This window comes from Bactrocera oleae, chromosome 3, assembly GCF_042242935.1.
Source record: "Bactrocera oleae isolate idBacOlea1 chromosome 3, idBacOlea1, whole genome shotgun sequence".
Classification (NCBI taxonomy): Eukaryota; Metazoa; Arthropoda; class Insecta; order Diptera; family Tephritidae; genus Bactrocera; species Bactrocera oleae.
In genome coordinates, this window is record NC_091537.1 from 67,959,725 (window position 1) to 67,970,962 (window position 11,238).

At 32.3% G+C, this 11,238-nt stretch overlaps 1 pseudogene; it reads right to left on the reverse strand.

Annotated features, from left to right (window-relative positions):
• Positions 1-449: 449 nt before the first annotated feature.
• LOC106617915 (uncharacterized) lies at positions 450-1,006 on the reverse strand (annotated as a pseudogene).
• Between the last annotated feature and the right edge of the window lie 10,232 nt (positions 1,007-11,238).

Below are 11,238 nucleotides of genomic sequence, written 5' to 3' on the forward strand. Positions count from 1 at the left end.
AATTATATGTTTTAGTTCATGTCTCATCGTTTGGTAACTCAACTAAAAAAGCAAACTGCGTTTATTTACATAAAATATATCCTATGTTACTCCCAAAGGCTTCCTTTACATGTCTGCAAAATTTCATTAAAATCGGTTCAGCCGTTTCGGAGATTACCCGGAACAGACAGACAGACAGACAGACAGACAAAGAATTTTATAGGTATAGATAATATTGAAATCCTGGCTCGGTGACGACTCGGAATGTAACATTGTATAAGCCTACAAGTAACAAAAAAAATCAGCTGTTTTCCTATGTGTATGAAACAGCCGTGATCACCTGATCGAGTCTGCCTTTGCCATGACGATTTTTCATTCAGAGCTATTTCTAATTTTATCGCCGACCGCGGCGGCAAAAACGGCATTGCCATATCAAAGAAAGTTTATTTTCAGTAAAATCTTTACAATTTTCAAAACAAATGCAAGAAAATGTCTGCGCTGGCAATATTGCTATGTAATATTCTCCACCTATTCGCTAATATACCAAACGCATTTTCGATGTAAACTCTGGCGGAAGATAGCTTTTTGTTGTAGTGTTGCTTCAGAGGCGACCAGGATATGAACGCATAAGGTTTTCCTTAAGTGGAAAAGCATTGTCCCCCACAAAGAAATACTGGAAGTCTTTATAAATTAGGAAAGTATTTGTAATCATAAAAAATTAAGTTATTTCCAAAATTCAGATTATTTAATTACCCGGAAGGTGATCGAGAGGAGGCAATACGATGTTTCTTCTTAATATCATTTTCCCAAAAGCACTTTTGGCGAAAATTCCGCCATCGCTTTGACTTCCTACAGCCCCAACATCAACAAAAGTAAATGTATAGTCGGAGTCACAAGCTGCCATTAGAACAATGCTGAATGTTTTTTTGTAATTATAAAAAAGTGAACCACTACGTCTCGGGCAAACTATGTTAATATGTTTGCCATCAATAGCACCTAGGCAGTGCGGCATTCCGGTTTTTATATAAAATCTACGAATAAAAAAAAAAATTCATTTATGGAATCAATTTTTATTATTTATCAAAAATGTAAAGCCCACCTTTCAGAAATGTTTCTCCATTCGGATTGGTTTGGTTGAGCAACATAAACTGTGTGTAATTCATTCCAAATTGCAGCTCAAGTTTCGTAAATAATTTTCCTTACCGTTGAAAGTCCAATTTTGTGAGACCATGCCAGAAATTTAAGACAGCATGTAATATAAATTATAAATATTAATTACATCAATGTAATTCCCAAACGTGTTTCTTCATTTATCGGTTCTCTTCTCGAACACCGATGGAGCTTGTCTTTTAACAAACAAAGAAGAGCATTAAATTTGTGAACACTCATCCTTGTTGCTTGGAAAAAGTGATCTTTATCCATTGATTTCAGCGTTTTAAAACAAGTATCATGAAACCCTAATTCCTTTCTTGTTAAATACTTCTTCTTGAACGTGATTTAAAATCTATGTATATCTTAGACATGTTTATCGTTATATTTAACATTTTTAAAATTTGAATTAATCGAAAAATACGCGGATTCATATTTTTTTTTTTAGACTCACAAGCACTAACAGTTGACAAGCACTGGCGAAAATCGTCCGAATACACACGGCGGCAACACTAGGCGAAAATCCGTCCGACAGCATCGCCGAGTACTACGAATATTCGCCGTCGCCCGTATTGTGTTTATGCTATTACTCGTCAGTGTGTCAGGGTCGCATTTGTTCGTAGTCTGATTTTACACTTTCGGTTTCGTCTTCGTCTAAATTCAGAGGCATCGTACACCATCGCTTTATTTTGACAGAGGAAAAGACTGAGCAGAATCGTTTTTGCTTTTGTTGTGTGCCAGGAACATCTTCCAACAAGTACATATCTTTGTCAAGTACTTTACTAATGATGTATGGACCTCGGTAACGGGTATCTAACTTAGGGGACTCCCCGCTTGATTGCAAATCGCTCTATACTAGCACAAGATCGTTTACGTTGTATTTGGAGGGAGGTTTATGCCTACGATCAAACCGCTCCTTCCACAAAATGCGTTGCTGTTGCAAAGTTTGTGATGATTCAATTCGTTTGTCACATATTGGCTTATCGTTGTTGTCTATGACTGCGGCAAGCAATCGATTTCGAATGATATCTCGAAGTTTGAAGTCGAAGATCAATTCATTTGGGAAAAACCTATACTCGTGTTTAGTTGAGAATTGACGCTCCACTGCAGATTTCGTAGTTTTGTGTCCTACTCTTTTGCATTGGAACCAGATGTTCGGAGAAAGTTCAAGACGATTTGGTTAACCCTCTCCACTTGACCATTCGCTCTCGGCGTTCTAACAGCAGCTTTTATATGCTGAATGTCTGTGTATGTATTGCAGAAATCAGTAAACAGCTTAAACGTATACGCGGTACCTCGATCGCTTATGATTCTCGTTGGTAGACCGAAATAGCTACTTAGTTCGTTGAGTACTTGCAACACTGGTTGCGTTTTAGTGTTGCGCACGGATTTATCCATCAAATATTTCGTAAAAGCGTCACTTACTGCGACAATATGCGTATATCCTGTTTTACTTCTAACGAATGGGCCTAAACGGTCGATATGTAACGTGCGGAAAGGAATAGGATCTACTGCGTCTATGTAGAGATTACCTTCAGGTTTACCTCCGATTGCCTTGTTGTAGCAACATTCTATGCACGCTGCGGAAACCAAAATGTTTCATAGATTCGCTTAACAGTTTTTTCTATGCCGAAATGACCTATATCATCGTGACAGTACTTAGTCACTCGCCATCTCACCGCTTTTGGTACAACAAAGAGTCGTTTACCTTCGTATCGTCGATATAACCGGTTCTTTTCTAGACAGTATTCGTTTTTCAATTGCGTTACATGATCAGACTTTCGTATACCTTTAAGAACGTTAACAATTTCGCAGATATTATTATCTTGTAGCTGCATTGTTAGTAACCAATCGTCGTTTGTGTCGGAGATATGCATGACTTGCTTATGTTCATTTATGTCGTTGTCAGCAGGGGATCGACTTATGGCATCCACATGCTGCATTCGCGCACCTGGTTTGTGTACGCATTCAAAGTCAAACTCATTAAGTTGCATCCACCATCGAGCAATACGTGGTATAAGCTCTGTTTTCGTTTTTACATTCGAAATGGCGGCGCAGTCCGTCACCACTTTAAACGGGTTTCCGAGTAAATATATACGGAATCGCTTTAAAGATTCGGTAACGTGTTTCTATATCGGTAGATCGTTGACTGAAGTACATGACTGCATTCCAGGATTTACCTTCGCACCCCATACAAAATTGTTGGTAGCAGCTTTGGTCGTAAGCCTCGTCAATGGTCAGGCAATAATTGCGTAGTTTTTAACAAATTTCCGGAAGAATCCGGTTAATCCTAGGAATCTTCTTACTTCAGTTGTGTTCGTAGGTTTGTTCATAAATTTAATGGAATTGATTTTAGACTCACCCGGTTTTATGCCGTCTTTTGAGAGAATGTGTCCCAAGAAACTTATCTGAGTTGATTGAAAATTGCATTTTTCTCGTCTTAATGTTAATCCGCTCTCTTCAAGTATATTTTTAATATCTCAAGGGATATCACGAAGTTTTCATAACTTTTAGGCCAGCTTGAAAGGAAAATTATTACTGCCAGCTCTTCACTGAGCTTAATGTTAACCTCCGAGAGCTTGTCAACTGTTGAACAAAATTTATTTATATAGCTGGGCATAGCGTCGCCTTCTAGGTATCATCCGCAAACCAAGCAGCTGCTTGTAAAGCGACACTTTTCTTACTGGCCCACTGGATTGATGCACCTCTTTTAGCTTTTTCCAGGCACTAGCTGAAGTTGCGCAGTTCTTTAGAACCCACTTGCTGGGCCCATAACCTGTTGAAGTTCCAATTTATTCAAAGTATGTTCCAAGAATGACAAGTTAGTGTAATAAGGAAAAACTATCGTCATGTTCGCTTTGTTTTTATTTTTTTTTATTTTGTAAAAACACCCCTTTAGGGAATTTATTTTATAGCAGTCTAGTAAATTAATACTAATAAACTATTTGTTTCTGACTTAAATTTATACGGTTTTAAAATTACAAAATGCTTATCCTATGATATTCATTTCAGATGTTAAACTTATACATATGTATGTATTATAGTCACTATTTTAGTGAGACCTGAACAATGATTATTTTATTTTATAGTTAATTTTTTTTTTTTTTTTTTTTTTTTTTTTTTTTTTGTTTTACACAAGTTTGAAAGGTTTTACTCGCTTTAATCTTCTGGTAAGGCCATCATTATTAAGGAGCTGGAGAGCCTCAATGTTGATATGTTGTTGAAGTCGTTGTGCATGACTTTGAGCATACTTTTTGATGACGGTGTCAACGTTTCTACATTCAGATCCGTATGCAAGTTGTCATTGCGAATGTACCAGAGTGCATTAACAATACCACGAAGTACTTTGTTTTGAAATCTTTGGATAATTAATCTGTTGCTTTGACTGGTACATCCCCAGAGTTGAATACCATAAGTCCAGATCGGTTTAAGGACTTGTTGATATAAGAGTAGCTTGTTGTATATTGACAAGGCAGAATATCTGCCTAATAGCCAGTACATTTTTCTGTACTTAAGTTTTAATTCTTCTCGTTTTTTTTGACATGTGATTTCCACCTAAGTTTAGTATCAAGGGTCATACCAAGATATTTTGCTGTATTCTCATACGGAACTATTTTTTGGTTCATAAATATTGGTTTGTGCTGTATACGTTTATTGGTGAAATCGATATGCACTGATTTGGTTTCATTCAGCTTAATGCGCCAAGTAGTTGTCCAGCGTTGTACTTCTGCAATGGCTTTTTGTAATTTTTCTGTTGACTCAATATTATTGTCGCCAACGGCTAAAATTGCAGTATCATCAGCAAATGTAGCAACAATATTTTCGTTAAATGTTGGTAGGTCACTAGTATATAAGAGATAAAGAACTGGTCCCAATACACTACCTTGCGGAACTCCCGCTTGGATTTTTTTTAGGACAGAAAAAGCGTCCTCTTGTTTGATTCTGAAATAGCGTTCTGATATATATGATTTCAGAATTTTTGAGAATTGTGTTGGAAGTAACATTTTAAGCTTATAGTTCAATCCTGCATGCCGTTTTGTACATTTATGTTAGTATGCATATTTGTGTGTTTGAACATATGCAATTTGTGCTCTCTCGCTGTTACAGAGTCGCATTGGAAACGGACTTATTTTTAACACTGATAATTTGTGCTAACTCCCCTGAATCCATTATATTTCTGACTTCATTAAATTAATTTGGTCTAGCGGTCAAAGGTTTCGTCTAATTAAACGATTTCACATTGATTCAATGATTCCGCTATTTTATACGAACTGTTTTCTTGTTGAACGTTTCTAAAATAATATAAATGTAGGAGAAAGTCTGTTGTGCAAATTGCCTTCAAAAGAAATAATCAGGGGTGTCGTGAAATAGTCGATGTTGTGAAAAAGTCTATTTAAGTTTACAATGGTTTCTTCAGTTTGGGTCAGCTGATATTTAGAAAAGGCGTCATCTCCCGTTGCTCGATTCTCAATTTTGTTGTGAGCTAGTTTCATTTTAATTTCGCATTTTCACTCAACAATTATATATACAAATAAGTTAATTAATTGCAGTTCAATTTTCCCTGAAATGTATTTATTTACCTTTTTCCACCCGGTGACATCCTTATGTAAAGGCCCTGCAGCATTCAGAGAATCTGTTAACTCCTTTCTTAACGAATCTATAAGCGGCTTATTACGTTTTGTAAATCCTCTTAAAATATCTGAATTTTTTTTTCATAAACTTGATAATTATGGAATTTTGTGTTCTATTCTTATGTTTTCCCCTATAGAAATAATGATACGTTTATTCCTAACAATAAAATAAATTAACTAAAATAGTAGATTTATGTAAGTATTGCCAACATAAATTTTTTGAAATATCGTCTACGATTGGCATCATCTCTTCGTTTTCGGGCAATAGTACTGAATTGTCGCTCAGTATTGGTTACCGAATTGTTGCTGTTGGGTTTCTTGTGGTGAATATGTATACGAACTCTCACTAGGACTTGATATAGTATTACTTTTGAATGAAAATGGTTCGCTTTATATATAGAATTTAGACAAACCTGATTTATGATTGTCTAAACCATTTGCGCTGTTTGTGGCTTAGCTTAATAGTGACCTTTTGAAAGGGATATCATAATATATCTTTGTCTAATTGATATTCATTTGCTATTTTCATTAGTGTTAAACAATAAATATCTTACTTCATTTCAGGTTTATAAAATAAAACCAATGCGGAAGTTGCCTCTTGCAAAGTTTTTTTTTCTGTTCTTTCTGTTTATTTGTGACCTGCTAACTATCAACATACAAATTAGAGATAGTATTTTGTGTCAATGAAGACCGTGTTTATTGTAAATAGTGTAAAACTGTTTTTTTTTTTTGTTTTGTTTCATAAAGCCTCAAATAGTGGCAAGAGACTGTTTGAATAAATATTCCAGGCGAAAAAATTATGGTAATTTGATATTGCAAATCGATTATTTGGATGATGGTGTAGCCACCAATGCCTAAATATAAATAAATGAGTAAAAACGTTTCCTATAACTTTCGGGTCTAAATTACTTATGGGGATAGGTGTAGTCAAAGAATAGAAAAAATATACAATTTCAAATAATTAGTTTACAAGTAAATTTTTTTGTTTTATAAAAGTAAAAACATGGCATTATTAAATAATAAGGTTCTGTTTTGACGAAATTTGAAAAAAAAATTATAAAAATTTTAATAGTAATGGCTGTTTGTGTTATTCCAGTTCCAAGCTCCTTGCGGTAAACAACAACTAATCCTTGGATATTCATCTAAATTTAATCGGACTGAAAACATTAGTTTTATTAATAGTTAATCTAGTGTCTGATCGAAGCCATTGTTTTTTGTTTTTTTTTTTGTTAATTTATAAAGTAGTGCCCTCAGGAAAATTTTTTCCAGATTTTCGGGAAAAAACCAACCGTTAATTGTTTATAAAAAATCTAAGTTAAAAAAAAACTTTCGTTTAGGCACAAGTTTTTCATGTTTGCAAAAAGCTGTATAAATTGCATTACTGAGTTTTTTGAAAATTCTCGCTACCCCTAACTCATAAATACAAATAAATAACTAAACACTTGTACAGTTACAACGTTTTCAAACATATAACTTTCGGGCCCATAGTACTTATTGGGGTCCCTTATTATGGTCCGCCGGGTTCAATGGCAATTACACCGTTACAAATAACGATTACAAAACGATATATTCAAAGCAAAAGTTAAAGACAAGTCTTCGCTGCGACGATATTTTTAAAACTTCCCTCATTAGTTATATAAATTTACTTTTTCAAATTGTTTTACTATGTGGTAAAATAAAAATAATATGCCGATATACTTATAAGGTTTACGAAACTATAGAAAGCTGAAAAGTTTGGTTGATTTTAAAAAAATATCAAGATTTTATGTAAATTTTTATAATTAACATTTTTATAAATTTTAAAAGGTAAAAAAGAAAGTTGTAGTATAAGCCACTCAAATAAATATAGAAGCAAATACCTAGATGTACATATAAAATATTTTTCAAATATAAAAACAAGTTTAGTTTTTATATAATTATGCCCAAAGAAAGTCTCAATATCAATATCCAGTTTTTCCAAAAAATTTGTCACTAAGAACTTTGTAGTGCTTACATGAATTTATTGAGTGTAGTTATGAATTCACAAATATTAATATTTTTACTACATTTTTTCATTTAAATATAACCCCCGAAAATAATTTCAAAAATTTAAATTACATATGTATTTCCCTTTTATAAAAATAATGAATTTGAAAAAGGCTATGTTTTACATAAAAAATGTTTCAAAGTAAAAATACAATAAGCTAATATTAATATTTAATAGTTTATATTGATTTTTAATCATAAATTAAGATATATAAATAAAATTAATTCTTCTATAAAAAATATTTAAACACATACATTTATAGAATTTATAATTGTATATATACAAATATTATATTATTGTTGTTATTAACTTTAAGTACGCAAATAATGTAGTACATTTTATAAAACACATTAAAATAATAAAATATATAAAATTTAATAAAAATCGACGATCGGTGTTTGCTATTGCTAAAATATTGATTTATAAGGGTAAAGTATATATACATAGATTTATTTTATTTGCAAAAACCAATTAAAGAAAAGAAGATCAATTATTAATTTCATTGTATACATCATTTGGACAGGTTTGCAACCCTTCCTGACAAATATTTTCAATTGTAAATTTTTTAGTTTCTAATTTGTAGAGTTTTTCATTTTATCCCTTTTTTCACAAAACTATCTCCAAAGAAAGCTTTCTCTAAACATCTAGTAATTGAATTTCTTGAATATTTTAATAAGAAAACCATGCCAGTCCCATTATTTCTCATACTTGTATTCTCATTACGCAAACGCGCTGTATAACTACTACTGTGGTACATTCTGATAGACGAATATTGTCAAAATTTCAACCGAATCAGACTCGTAGCATTGTATTGACTGTGTTTGGAAGAGGTCGTCTCCGGGCTGATTCGATTCTTGTTTTTGAAAGGACAAATCGCGCAGTGAAATCAAAGAACATTTGGATGCATATATGGTGACTCTTCCCTTTCGATGGCTACCGTCAAATTCCGTTGTGCTTACAGCCAAATTGGTTGAATAAGACTACCAACTACCGTCCACCGTATTCTCCATATTTGACTCCGAACGACTTCTGTTTGTTTCCAAAACGTGAAAAAGTCACTCATCGGGTAAAAATTACAGTCGAATGGGCAAATTATCGCCGAATACCTAATTTGAAGACCTCTGGAAAACGTAATTTTCAGACGATTTAAAGAAGTTGAAGAACCGCTGGATCAAGTGTATCGATCTAAACGCACATTGAATTTAGAAACACAAAATCGCCATTTTTTCACAAATTTTCGGTGTTCTTTTCAAGGCTTAGTAATTATTGAACCACTCTTGTAAGTTATTTCAGTCCTAATATTTGAAGCAAAATCAAATTATGTGATTGAAGAGCTGAAGACAAATCGACAAAAAACTCCAGTTGCAAGGAAAAATGGATTAAGGCTTAAATTGCTTTACAATAGCATGGAAGAAATGTAAAACCGTTTTCAAAGTTGCACATTATGCATTAAAAAATAGTTAAATTAATATTTGAATAAATTTTTGGTTTTTTGTAATGCCAAAAATCTTAATTAAAAATAATTTTAAAATTTGTAATCCCAAATATCCGATAAAAAAAAGTTTGTATCAAAAACCTTTTTATTTTATATTTTTAATTTTTAATCCAAAAACATAAAATAATTTAACAATATAAATTGTGTTGGAATTTAAAATTTAACGCGCTTGCATACTTTTTGTGTGCTACCATTCTGGTTATCTTTTGAAAAACAAAGCTTATTTTTAATGAAATATCAACACAGTTTAGCTCGTTTTGTCTTATTTATAATAAATTACTTTTAATTTTAGTGTTTTAGTAAGAAATATGTAAATTTTTCCATTTTTTATCCCATTTTTTTCTTAATTTAAAAGCTAATTTTTGTTATTGGTTACTCCAATTTTTGAATTTTTGAAATGTTTTCTTAATTTTTAAAATTGGATTAAAATTAAATTTAAAGTTTTAAATTTTTACTATAATATAATTTTTACTATAATACAAGTATAATATAAATAATAATTTCAAGATGTTTGGGACTAAAAATTTAAATTTTATTTGTTTTTGTGGTGAAAAGTGTTAAATTTGGTTGGAAATTTAACTCAATTATATTTTTTTATTCAAAATTTTTTTTTTAATTTAAAAACTCTCAACCCTTACCGGTACTATACTATAAGCTTAAAGAATATGGAATACCACTTCTAATATATCTGCGGCATAGCTTCGCAAATAAAAAGCCATGCTGATCGTTCGAAGTTACTACATATAGAGGAGCCTTAATTCAGTCACCAAAATGTTCTATAAGTAACTAATGGTGCATGAAGGAGGTACAGGTAGAAAATCATGGATACTTAAATTTTTAAATTTTTATGAGTTTTTATAACTAGTTTAATACACATACATTACTTGATTTGTGATTTTTCATCTCTAAGTGAAAACTTTACTCTAAGCTTAGGTAGAACAATTGAAGAACTGTAGCTAAAAAATAACAATTTTTTACCACAGATTGCGCAGCTATTGGCGATAGATACCGTTGTTTATAGATTCCGATGATATTCCTACTATGATTTGCCTCTATAATTAAGTACTAGCTTTTCCCTTATTGGAGACATTCAACCTTAAAACGAACAACTCGTCATATCCTGGATTAATGCTACTTACCATGGCAGTCACAATGTAGGTGAGATCTTGTCTTTCTTTAATTGATATACCTATCTATACATTAATATGGTTTTTCTGCTTTTCTAGATTTCCGTTCATTATAAAACATATCCCTTCAAAAAGTAAATGAAACTGATAGTTAACAAGCAGGTAAGGAAAACGAAATTCTAATACTATAACAATTAAGAAGTAGTGGATTAGACACATCCTTGTAACATCCCTATGCACTCCGTTGTCGCCATGCTTGCGACATTAAAATTCTAACATTAAATCCATTGGCGCTACATGGTGGTTTTACATTTCCGTACAAAAAATCAACTTTTCAACAGTAGAAGTTTCTTTACAAAGAAATATTTGCACATTTACATATAGATTATACAATCTTTAAATATATCTATACTATATTTTAATTTTATTTCGATCGCCGGTATTTTCTTTTAGTAATAATAATAAATGTTACTGACGATATTGCATAGTTTATTCCGAGGCTTCGTCAAACTTCGTGCGCATACTCGGAGTCCGTCGAGGTCGCTAAGGAGAATCGAAAGTAGCAATATACGTGTGACTCATGTGCACGTATGTCAAAAAGCGTGTTTCACATTGCATTTCTGCCTAGTGTCGAATGAATTAGTTTTTTTTATTTTGATAGTGAATGAAATAAAAGTTAGCGCGTATTATTTCTTTGTGCTTTTTCTCAGCAATCGACAATAGAGCGTTTTGAACAGAAGCTGTAAATGACGTATTTCAAGCATTATTAACCTTATATGCATTCCCAGTATGTACATATGTAAGTATATCTAAATATGCAAAATTAAAAAC